The 11,792-nt window shown below is 49.1% G+C and overlaps 1 pseudogene across 1 annotated transcript; it reads right to left on the reverse strand.

Annotated features, from left to right (window-relative positions):
• Positions 1–3,244: 3,244 nt before the first annotated feature.
• LOC105501061 lies at positions 3,245–4,080 on the reverse strand (annotated as a pseudogene). Its single transcript, XR_001000128.1, has one exon. The product of XR_001000128.1 is annotated as a translationally-controlled tumor protein pseudogene (transcript).
• Positions 4,081–11,792: the final 7,712 nt, after the last annotated feature.

Below are 11,792 nucleotides of genomic sequence, written 5' to 3' on the forward strand. Positions count from 1 at the left end.
CCATGCCTCTCCTGCTATCCACTCAGTCCCCAGGGCCACCTCTCTGAAGTGCTCTGGCCTCATTCATTATTCAACCATTTCCTCAGTTCAGAGGCCCTAGGGCCAGAGGGTAGGCAGTTTGTTCGTTCTTTCATCTCCCAGGTTGTGTGAGGAATGCAGAAACGCTGGGCTGGTATCCAAGATGCCAACAAGAGGCTCTCAGTCCTGGGTCTGTGGGAGCCCTCATGCTGTATGCTCCAGGGCCCAACCCTCACAAGACTGTGCCCACGGGAATTGCCCCACTGCCAGAGCATGTCCCTCTATACACCACAGACAGAGCAGGGTGGGGGTCAGAGCCCCGCCCTGGGGAGCCACCCCTCCACCCCTCCACCCACCCTGCCTCTAAGGGGCAGTGGAGCTGCGATTTCATCCCAGCATGTTGAAGTCCAAGTGCCAGCTCTTTACAAGCAGTGAGTGGCCAGACCTGACTATTCTGTAAATAGCATGCGAGTCACCCAAGAATGAGCTTTGGACTGAAGGCAGCAGAGAAGCCTTTGCAAAGGCAGAGGGAGAAAGACCCCTCCTGAAATGGTGCCCAGATACGTGCCCACTTTAAAGTCAACACGGGAGCCCGCTCAGTGTTTGTGTAGGGCTGTGTGGCAGGGGGTCGGGAGGCACAGGTCCCTCTAATGGTGCCATGCATCATGGGACATGCATATGGAGCTGTGACATTGCACTTCTTCCCTCCCAGGCTGCAAGTTCCTCTTTAGTCACTCAAGTGCTCCTGCTAAGAGGAACTGACCAGAAACTTAGCCTTCAGTCACCTGAACAAATGCCAGGATTGAGGGAGAGGAGAGATATAGGATCAAATTACCAGACCCCAAATACTCCTTATCCCTTTGCCTGTCTTGGATCATTTCCCCACAGCTTTGACCCTCCCACAAGATCAGAACTGGAGCCATCAACACATGTCTCCAGCAGTCTAGAGTTAGATTCCTGGGCCAGGATGAGGAGATGGGGCCAGCCTGGGCTGCCTCCCAGGCAAGTGGAATGGTAACTGCCATGGGCTCCCTACTGCCTCAGACAGGGGAGGGTGCACGATAGATGTGCCCCCAGCAGGGATGGCTCCCCATCATCTCTCCTGTCCCTGCACCCAGCGCTTCAGAATGAGGACAGGACTGCAGCCATGAACTGAGTTTTTTGTCTCCCCTCTGCAAAGACCCATTTCAGAAACAACCAAAGGGAATGTTAAAGAAGTCTCTCGCGCCACTGCACTCCAGCCTGGGTGACAGAGCAAGACTCCATCTCAAAAAAAAAAAAAGTCTCCTGGTGAAGCCACCAAGGGCAGAGTGGAGGGAAGGCAGGATGCCAGGGATAACTGCACCTTTGGATCTCAAAATACAGAATTCCTCATAGAAATCTGGCGGCCCCTGTGGGCACCCAGGAGACCTAGGACCAGGCGAGGGGATCAGACAAGATCTCAAAAGTGTGACTTTTTCGTTGACTCCTCCAGCCCAGGCTTTCTCAGAACCTGCCTCCCGGGCTGCGTTCCTTCCCTGGCCCTCTTCTGTGCTTCCCACAGAAAGGCCCGGTCTTAGCATAGAGGTTGAGGTGAGAATTCTGGCTTCTGACTGGCCAGAAGAGATGAGGCTAGCCTATTCAAGACTTTGTGGAGGTCCTGGCTGGGTGGGCCTAGAGATCTGGAGCTTTGCAGAGGGCAGGAGCTGGAGACCCTCACCTGGACCTTCCTAACGACCCCAACCTTCAAGCCCCAGGAGTCTCGAGCTTAATAACACACTGTATCCAGGAATCATATGATTAGCTCAGCCTAGTCTAGCCTTGGTCCCCGTCTTCAGGGTCTAATCACGTACCCTTACTCCCGCCACACTGTTCCCTGCCAGAGCTGTTCCCTCTCTCCTTTACCAATACTCCTTTTACTCTCAAATCCTCCCATGTTCAAGAATCAGCTCAAGTCCCACCTGGTCCAAGAGGCCCATTTCTTCCCTCCAGTCACTGTTGATTCATCCTTTTCTATCAGCCCAAAACATGTGTTTTGGCACTTGACCATATCCCATCTGGCAATTCATTACATATTTTTCTTATACCTTTTTCCCATTTTTTCATATACATTGTTGGTCATGTCTCCAGCCAGGCTGATGGTAGGGAGCCTTTTTCTTACCTAAGATTCCCCAGCACACAGCCTGCACCTCTTCTCATGGCCACCCACCTCTGCCCAGACTACCATCATCACGTGATGCCACTCCAATTCATCCTGTGATGCCGCTCCAATCCATCCTGTGCAACTCTGCTCAATAATCATCCTCAAGCAACGCTCTCATCATGCCATCTCCAGCTCAAAATCCATCTGCAGCTCCTCACTGATAATTCAGCAAAGCCCAAACTTGGAATTCCAGGTCCTCCATGACATGGCACAAGCTCTGCCCAAGGTTTCTCTATCATCCCTCTTCTGCCTACACTCCACGCATCAAATACACTGATACCTCACCCAGTTCCCAGATATAACACCATTTCTTGTCTGGTGGCCTTCCTCATGCCGTTCTCGCCGCCTGGAACAGTCTTTCCTGCCACTGCCAGTTATAAATTTCTTACCCATAGTTTGAGATTGGACTGAGACACAAACTGCCCCCACTCAAGTCCATGCTGAGAGAAGGTTGCTCTCACCCCAAACCCATGCTCCTCTTGGTACCTTCTTTAGGGTGTTGAACCGTGGCCTCCTTCTTTTCACATGGCACTCCTATGCACTTGCGTACACCGCTTTATGAGTGTAAACAACTGGGACAAGTACTATCCTATATCTCCACAATCCAGCAAAAGGAGTTCACCAAGTGTCTTAGTCAGCTCGGGATGCTATGACAAAATACCATAGACTGGATGGTGTCAACAACCAACATTTATTCCTCACAGTTCTAGAGACTGGGAACTGCACACTCCAGGTGTCAAAAGATTCAGTTCTTGGTAAGAGCCCTCTTCTTGGCTTACAGATGGCCACTTTCTCACTGTATCTTCAAATAGTGGAGAAAGAGAGAGCTCGGATCTCTCCTCTTCTTGTAAGGACACTAATCCTATCATGGGGGCCCCACCCTCATGACCCCATCTAAACCTAATTACCTCCCAAAGAAAGGCCCCATCATTGGGGGTGCGGGGGTGGGGGGCTAAGGGCATCAACACATGAATTTTGAAGGATACAAACATTCTGTCCATAACCCTAAGCCTTTCCTGCTTTCTCACATTTCCCAATATTTTCTTTTTTTTTTTTTTTGAGTTTAAATGCATTTTATTTTTAGACAACCTACATGACATGTTTTTCTTAAAAACAATGCCTCCACTCCAAATAAATCATGGTCAAAATAAATGAAGAGCTCAAGATGACATCAGTCCCATTTGTCTTAAGTCCTGGTGTTGTGTGGATGACAAGCAGAAGCCAGTTATGATGACAGGTGATAGATCCAAAGTAATTGCCAAATTTGTTAACATTTTTCCATTTCTAAACCATCCTTAAAGAAAATCATATATGGGGTGACACCATCCTCACGGTAGTCCAATAGAGCAACCATGCCATCTGGATTCATGTTTTCACCAATAAAGAACAGGTAGTTTTTGAAATTAGCAAGGATGTGCTTGATTTGTTCTGCAGCCCCTGTCATAAAAGGTTTTACTCTTTCTGGTCTCTGTTCTTCAAGTTTGCCTTTGATTGATTTCATGTAATCTTTGATGTACTTCTTGTAGGCTTCTTTTGTGAAACTTGTTTCCTGCAGGTGATGGTTCATGACAATATCGACACCAGTGATTACTGTGCTTTCGGTACCTTCGCCCTCTTGGCCTTCAGCGGAGGCATTTCCACCAATGAGTGAGTCATCAATGTTACCTTCTGTCCTACTGACCATCTTCCCCTCCATCTCCAGGCACAGCCCGTCCGCGATCTCTCGGATCTTGTAGATGTCGGAGAACATCTCATCGTGGCTGATGAGGTCCCGGTAGATAATCATGACGGCGACTGAAGGGAGACGACGGCGGCGCTAGCTTAGCAGGAGCCCGAAACTTGGAGCGAGCGCGATGCAGCTGGAGCGGCGCTCGGGGGGAGCCCCAATATTTTCTTAAAGAGAATCCAAGAGACTGGGTCAGGAATTAGTCACAGGGAAAAGTACAGTGCCATCAGATACAGGACAGATGTCCCCTCTCTGTGGTCAGTGGGAAGGGGAGTGCCTCTTAGTTGCTAGCTTCAAGTCCCAACCCCACCACGGACCTCAAAGCAGGTCAGCAATGGGTCATAGAAATAGGGTCACCTATCCTCCTTTCTCAGCCCTCTGGGGCTCCTGTTCATAGGATACCAGGTTTGTGGGGAAATGGGGACTCATGGGCCTGTCTGCCAGCATTCCTTGGACTCTAGAGCTGAAGGGGGCTAAGAAAAGGCAGGACAGAGGCTACACCAGCATCCGTGTGGCTGCTCAGGGCCATATGTTCTGAATGAGAATTTTCTAAGCCTGGGCAGCTGGCACATGATCAAGCATATGGCAGGATCCATGAGGCCCTTCCTAACCTTCCACCTCCTCCTGCCAAGTCAGTTATTCCTCCCTGTCATTCATGCCCACAACCCCTGTCCTTCTCCACCCTAAAAACACCACATACACACACACGCACACACACAAACACACACAGACACACACACACACCAATGGCCTCATCTGGACAGTCTACTCAACCTGAAATGGGATAGATGGGTAGAAAGAAAACATGGAACAGTCAAGAATGCCAAACCAGGAGTCCAAAGGCCTGGGCAAGGGAGAGCCCCTTCTCCAAATGCCAGTTTCCTCACCCGGATGCCCTGCAAAACACTATGCATAATCATCTCCCCGAGCCCCGGAAGGGGCACTGCCCTGAGCACTGTGAAACTGAGCTGCGGCCCCTGTTCTGCATAAACAGCACATTTCTCCCCAAGTTCCTTTATCTGCAAAAGAAGGTAGCTGACTTTCCCCTCTGCAGTCTCTCCCACTCTACATTCTGTGTGCTCCCTGACAGTCTGAAGTCCCAGCCTGCCCTGCCTCCAGGGTTGTTTGAGAGTCACATGAAAGTGTGAGTGTGGAGGTGCAGAAAAGTCTGTGAACAAAGAGAATGTCCGCAGAAGCCGGGGTGGGAGGGAAGGAGAAGAATCCTGCCTGGTCTCAGCCCTCCAGTGGGACATGCCAGAGCCCTGGCTGGCTGGGCCAGTGTTCTCCCAAAGGCCTGGGGTCACCTGCACTATCTCTCTGATCATAGCAGATTTGCAGCTGTCTCCATTTGAGTTGGAAATGGTGGGCTTTTTGTAGTTTTCTATTTAAGAGCTTCAGACCCCTCCCTCTGCTTTTTTCCTTACTAAAGTTTCTCTCGCCGGCTTATGTAACATCCAAAAACCAATTGCTTATTTTCCTGTCTGCTTAGAAATAAAAGTGGGACTCAGAGGGGAGCCTGCAGGCCAGGAGGCAGCCCCAGGCTGAGCCAGAGGCATCGGGAGGGAGAAGACCAGGCAGCTGGCTTCGGAGCTGGGTTGTAAAGGAGCTGAGTGCTTGGGGTCTCCCGGGGCCTCGGGGTTGGAAAAGGACCCCAGAGCTGAGCTCTCAGTTGACAGGGCCACTGTTCCTCTCCTCTGCTCTCCTCCACCCCCAGACAGGGCCTGGAGCACCGAGCCCTCTTGAGGTCACAGCTCAACCAGTGGAATGGGGCTGAATCAGCCTATTCCAGCAATTCGAGTTCGTCTGTAGGCTGCTCACACACCCCTGCAACTAACTCCCCATGGGGCCTGCGTTCCAAGTAGTCTCTGTAGTAAGGCATGGTTGGGCCTAGAGATCCAAGAGGGAACCCTCAGAAAATTCTAAAGAGACACAAACAAAAAAGCTCTGGCAAAACTGTAGAAATAGTAAAAAGATCTGTGGTTGTCAGGGATTCTGGAGGGAGGGATGGAGCACAGGGGATGTTCAGGGCAGGAAAATGATTGTGCCTTGTGAGCAGGACAGGAAGGGGTCATATGGGAACTCTGTCCTTTTCACTCAGCTGCACTATAAACCTAAAACTGCTCTTTAAAAAAAAAAAAAAAAAAAAAAGTCTGTTGGCCGGGCGCAGTGACTCACACCCATAATCCTAGTACTTTGGGAGGCTGAGGCAGCTGGATCACTTAAGGTCAGGAGTTCAAGGCCAGCCTGGCCAACATGGTGAAACCCTGTCTCTACTAAATGTACAAAAATTTGCCAGGCATTGTGGTACATGCCTGTAATCCCCGCTACTCAGGAGGCTGAGGCACGAGAATAGCTTGAACCCAGGAGGTGGAGGCTGCAGTGAGCCAAGATCACACCACTGCACTCCAGCCTGAGCGAGACAGTGAGACTCTGTTTCAAATAATAATGAAGTCTGTTCATTAAAACAAACAAACATTTATAGCCAAAACTTAGAAACAATCCAAATGCCCTCCAACCAGTGAACGGTTAAACTAAATTGTGTTACAGGTATAGTGTGGACTACTACTCAGCAATAAAAACGAGTGAACCATTCACACCGTTCACACACACACTCCTGGGTTCTAGTAACAGAGCCACTCACTGATGTGCTGTATGATCCTAGGCAAATCACTTGCAGTTTCTGGGCCTGAATGTGGCTCCCAGGGAAACCTTCTCACTCCAGCCCATCTCACCGCCTCACTCTTATCCAATAGGACAAGACAGAAGCTAAATTCCACACTTTTCTTGCCTCCCTAGGAAGAATAAGCTCTCCACAGCCCCTAGCTCATTGGCAGTCCTGATGACTTACCCCTCCCAGCCAATAAACACCCAGGGCTTTTTCTCTAGCCCATTTCAGCCTGGGCCCGGCTCTGTGGGACCAAGAGTCCAAGCGTCAGTGGAATCAGCCACCTTCCCTGCCTGACAAGGCTCCAGCCACCCTGGAGTCCAACTCTTCACCTTCCCCTCCCGCCCTTGCCCTTCTCTGCTCTCCTGACTTGTCCATACATCATGAGGAATGCAATGCCCTTTTTTAAAAAAAAGCCATTTTGCTCTGAACTAACAGAGTCAGGCCTCGTTGTTCCCAATATCGCCAAGCAATTTCTGAGCTAGGGGAGTGTTGAATTGGAGCAGGAAGATGGGCAATTGGGCAGGGTCAGCTGACACGACAGGGAGTGGGTCTGGAGAGCTTCAGGGAGTGGGGAGGAAGGGCTTAGATTGGGATTAGGAAAGAAGGATGCTGGAGTCTCCAGAGGTATAAGCAGAGGTGATACCCTGATATTTCCTGTCTCTGGGCTTCCTGCCCCACTCACTGGGCTCATCCCTCGGTTCACCTGGGATGTAACTTCTTTACCAATTGCTCTCCTTTCAAAAAGGATGACCTGCTCTAATGTCTCAACTCTCTTTCCTGCAATTTCTACAGCAGAAATTCCAGGCAGTGAGAGTTAGAGTATCTCTAGGACCACAAAGATGTTGCCCAATATTTGACGGCCCAAGGATTGCCATACATCCTTCAAGGCAGCGCTCCCAGGTCCTTCCTTCAGGAAACCCCTGGCCCAACTCGGAATTAATTGCCCCCTGCCCTGGCTACCATGACATCTGTGCTCTGGCACAAATTTAGCACCTATCACATTCACTTAGCCCCTAGGCCACATGACACAAACGCAGGCTGAGCTCTGCGAGTTAATGCCCTAATGCTATTATAAACTACATTTATGAGCAGGGACCACATTTATCTATCTTTATTTCTTCAGTCCCAAATACTGTTCCAGACACATAGTTGGGACTTAATAAATGTTAAATGAACAGAACACTCTGGTGGCTATACAACTCTGGGCACGACGTTGACTGGCTGACACCAATTATCTAAAAGGACATCAAAACACTCTCGGGAGAAGGAAATTCATTTCCCACAGCCTGTAGAACAGAGCTGTCCAGTAGAACGCTGTGATGAGGGGAATGTCCTATATCTGCTCTGTCCAATACCTAGCCACTAAGAACACAGGGCTGTTGAGAACCTAAAGAGTGGCTAGTGTGACTAAGGAACTGAATTTTTTAATTTTAGTGAATTTCCAATTAAATAGCCACATGTAGCTGGTAGCTACCAAACTGGACAGCATAGTTCTAAAAAAAAAAAAAAAAAAAAAACCCCATGTCTGGAGAAGGGGCTGGCAACTTGTAAATGAAATGAACATGAAAGCTTCTAATAACAGCTTGGTGTCGCAGCACTGGACAGCAGCTATGAGCATGGGTTCTGGAGCCACATGGTCTGGGGTTCGAATCCAAGTTGCCAGCAAATGTTTTAACCCTCTGTGCTTCTGTTCCTCATCTGGATAACAAGAATAGTATTTACCACATGGATTCCTATTAGGGTCAAATAAATGAGTCAATACTTTGAAACGGTGCCTGGCACATAGTGAGTATTCAGTAATTATTAATAGTACATAGCAAGCAGGCAAAAATGTTTGTTGAGTTTGAACATGCATCTACAAAAGAATATTTGCTAATATTTATTGAATATTTGCCAATACTTATTGAATATTTGCCAAGTGTCAAGCACTGTGTTAAGAACTTGACAATAACCCTTAGAGTTATGATCATCAACATATTGAAGGTGAGAAACTGAGGCTAAGGAGGTGAGGTAAATGCCCAGATTTCACAACTAGGGGTGGGTGCTACTGGCATCTAGTGCATAGAGGCCAGGGAAGCTGCTAAGCATCCTACAGTGCTCAGAACGCTCCCCAGCAAAGAATTATCCAGCCCCAGAAGTTAACAGTGCTGAGGTTGAAACACTCTGGTCTAGAGCCTCCTAGACAGAAAGCACAGAGAGTTACCATTTGCCACATGAAAGAGCTCTATGCCGGCACTGCAGAGGGCAGAGGGAGGTGCTTGAGAAAGCGTCCCCACTCTGGAGACACTTGTGATGAAATTGCACCAGTGCAAGATTAGGAAAGAGAGGAGGAGGTGCCAGGGGGCTGAGTCACCTGAGATGACAAAGGGAAGGGTGAAATCACTCACCTTTTCACAAGTGAGAAGCACAGAGGGTGGAGGAAGGACCCAGAGCCAGAGACAATGTGGATGAAAAGCATGGAGCTCCTGGAGAGGCCAAGCACTCTCTGGACCCCAGTTTTGTGCAAAGCATGAATGACACAGCCTGCTCCTCCATTTGATGGAAAGTTGCCCAGTCTCCAATAGGATGCCATCATCAACATCACTACTGTTTACTGAGCACCGACTATGTGTCAGGTACTGCACTGAGGGCAAAATCTCATTTAGCCTCATAACCACCCTCTTTCCCGAATAACCACAGCTAGCCCCAGACTGCCAGACTCTAGAGCACCAGCTTTTAACCACCATGCTGTGCTTGCTGTCTTGGCATCAGATGGGAGAGTGGGCAATGGATGAAATAGGCCCACACCATCCTCTGCCCCTCCTCACGGCATGATTAGACGGCCTGCCTGTCCTTGCCACGTGTCTTCACTCAGCCCCTGACGCGCTGCATAAATTGTAAGGGTCTCCCAGGCTCTACCACAGTGTCTGGCATACAACAGGTGCTCAACACACATTTTCTGAAGTGAACTGAAATGAGAAGTTTGGCTCCTTGAGCTCCATGGATGGAAGCCAAAGTGACAGCCTCTTCCTGATCACCTACTCTGTTCAGGCCCTATGCTTGGCACTCAGTCCCTGATTAGTGCCCAGGAGAAAAGACAGGTATAAATACTATCCGCATGTGGCAGAGAAAGTGCCAGACACCACACAACTGGGGCAATTTAGGGCTCACGCCTTGCATGCTTAGAGATCAGGAGACAGGGAGAGAGGAGAAGAGAGGGTCTCACCAAACCCAAGCACTTGGGCTGAAACTGAAAGAGAGGGAAAATGTTCTCCTGACAGGCTTGGAATGAGAAGTGCAGAAAAAGGACTTCCCAAAGGAGGAACCAGTGTGAACAAAGATGCAGAGCTGAGCAAAGCAGCTATGATGGGGGAAGGAGGTTCTAGATCAGTCAGAGCATGTGGGGCAAGACAGGACCACTTGTGATGTGGACACATGAAAAGGGGCTAGGCAGTGGGAATCCAAGAACATCCTCTGGACAAAAGCGGGCTCGCCTTAGCCATGCTTCAAAAGGGATTTGCCAGGGAATTATTTATGGTGGTACCAAGCAAGCACTCATTTAGCTTATATCCCACATTATACAAACATGGCACTGAGCTCTGCAAGTTAGGGCCCTAATGCCACTCTAAATTAAATTCATCAGTGTCTTAATTAAGATCTATATTTAGTTCTTAATTAAAGGGGAGAGAAAAACCCACGATGTTGCAGATCTGAGATTTGGAATGGAGATAAATCATCTTTCTGCCAGTATACGGGGCACATGCCCACCCATTCTCAAGACACAGCCCCCCGCCAGGGCTGGTAATCCTTTAATCTTCCCTCCCTTCCTCCCTCCCTCCATTTCTTCTTTCCTTCATCTTTCATTACCTCCTTCTTACACTTACTCTACATCTATTTATTGAGAACCTATTGTATACCAGGCATTCAGCTTTGATTCTGGGACACGGTAAGGAACAAAATAGAAATGGTCCCTGACCTCAAGGAGATTACATTCCAAAGAAGAATAGCAATGGATACGAAAGCATCAGCTTTGAGATCCTGCCCCCTTGCCCCGTAAGGCAATGCCATGGCATGGAGGAGAGAAGGAACTGGCAGAACACCATCCTATGCTCAAATGGGCAGTGACTTGTCTGAGACCCTGGATGAGTCTCTTCACCTCTTAGGGCCTTGTTCAATCTTCTGTAAAACAGAAACTACTCAGCTCCACAGCATCATGGAAAGAATCCCAGCCTGAGCCACCAGAAGACCCATTCTCTCCTGGTTTCACCTGGCTCTCTGGACTTGGGCACATCACTCTAGCTCTCAAAGTTTGCTAGGAGGATCAGACAAGACAATGGCTGGGAGAGGCTCTGTAATAGTCACATGCTGTACACATGTATGTAGTGATTTTATGGTACCTCAAGGGGCTGTGATAAAGATCACTGAAGTTTTAGGGGTAGACATTTTCATAGTAATTTACAGAAAATTTGAGATGTGAAATTGAGAATATCATCTGCAAAGCAGAAGCTTTGAAATTCAAATTTATTTTTGTTGATATTTTGGCCAGGTCAAGTTCTTGGGGAGGGGCATTGTGAACTGCTGTTACTGTCTCATTTACACATCTGTGTGGACATTCAATTGTCTGGTTTCCTGAGTGAGACAGGAGGATGGGAAGGGCTGGCAAGGGCTGGCAAGGGGACTCTGGTGCCTTCATCCCATCAGTCAGAGAAAGCCTTGGAGAGTGGCCATGTGGGGCCTTCACAGTCCTCCTGTGCCCACCATGCTGGGCAAGCTCTCAAGTGGGCTAGCTGTAGCCCCTTAAGCAGAGGATGGAGATGGGTTTTCAGGTGGACGAGGAAGGGGTCTGTGAACTTCCCTTTTACCCTAAGGTTCTAGGATGCTCTGACATTGATGGGGCACTCTCCCCTGGGAGCAGCTTAACTGAGCAGCCACAAAGACCTTTGCAAAGCAGCAGCCTCAGTTCCTGGGAGGTCCAGTGGCTTGGCTGGTGAACAGAGTTAGCAGAGGCCAAGAGTTGGAATCCACATGCACCTGTGCCAAGGACAGTATCCAAGGTGACTCAAACATAAGCAAGGCAGGGTTCCTGCCCTCAGCCCAGAGGATGGGGAAAGCCAGCACAAATTAGGAAGGAGAGCTGGAAGTCAGCGGGACAGCCACACTGATTACAATGCAAACTTAACCAGCTGTCCTTCCTCACCACCCCCAAACCCCAGAAAGTG

This window comes from Colobus angolensis, unplaced genomic scaffold, assembly GCF_000951035.1.
Source record: "Colobus angolensis palliatus isolate OR3802 unplaced genomic scaffold, Cang.pa_1.0 Scaffold7, whole genome shotgun sequence".
Classification (NCBI taxonomy): domain Eukaryota; kingdom Metazoa; phylum Chordata; class Mammalia; order Primates; family Cercopithecidae; genus Colobus; species Colobus angolensis.